The sequence below is a fragment of the Acanthisitta chloris genome, unplaced genomic scaffold (assembly GCF_000695815.1).
Source record: "Acanthisitta chloris isolate BGI_N310 unplaced genomic scaffold, ASM69581v1 scaffold12343, whole genome shotgun sequence".
Taxonomy (NCBI): domain Eukaryota; kingdom Metazoa; phylum Chordata; class Aves; order Passeriformes; family Acanthisittidae; genus Acanthisitta; species Acanthisitta chloris.
Window position 1 is genome coordinate 1,916 of NW_008663300.1, and position 308 is coordinate 2,223.

The 308-nt window shown below is 52.3% G+C and overlaps 1 protein-coding gene across 1 annotated transcript in view; it reads right to left on the reverse strand.

The window, feature by feature from the left end:
- The window catches only part of CCDC78 (coiled-coil domain containing 78), a gene marked incomplete at its 3' end in the record, with an annotated part of 9,287 nt that overhangs the window by 1,892 nt on the left and 7,087 nt on the right, over positions 1 to 308 (reverse strand). The gene's annotated exons all lie outside the window — the stretch shown is intronic.

Here is a 308-nt window from a genome sequence, read left to right on the forward strand (position 1 = left end):
CATGGCGGGGGTGGGATGGGATGAGCTTTGAGATCCCTTCCAACCTGAACCATTCCATGATTCTGTGCCAGCCCCACTCTGCACCCAGATGTCCTGTGAAACAATCAGTGAGTTTCTGCTGGGACATTTCTTGGTCAGATAACAGGATTTGAGAGATCCTCTCACTTACTTACTCATCTCTTTGCAGCAGACTGCAAGAGCAGAGCAGCACAGACACACCCAAGGGAGCAGCTGGGGCTGTGTCAGGGGAGGTTTAGGCTGGATATCAGGACAAGGTTGTTCCCCCAGAGGTGTTTGGGCACTGAACA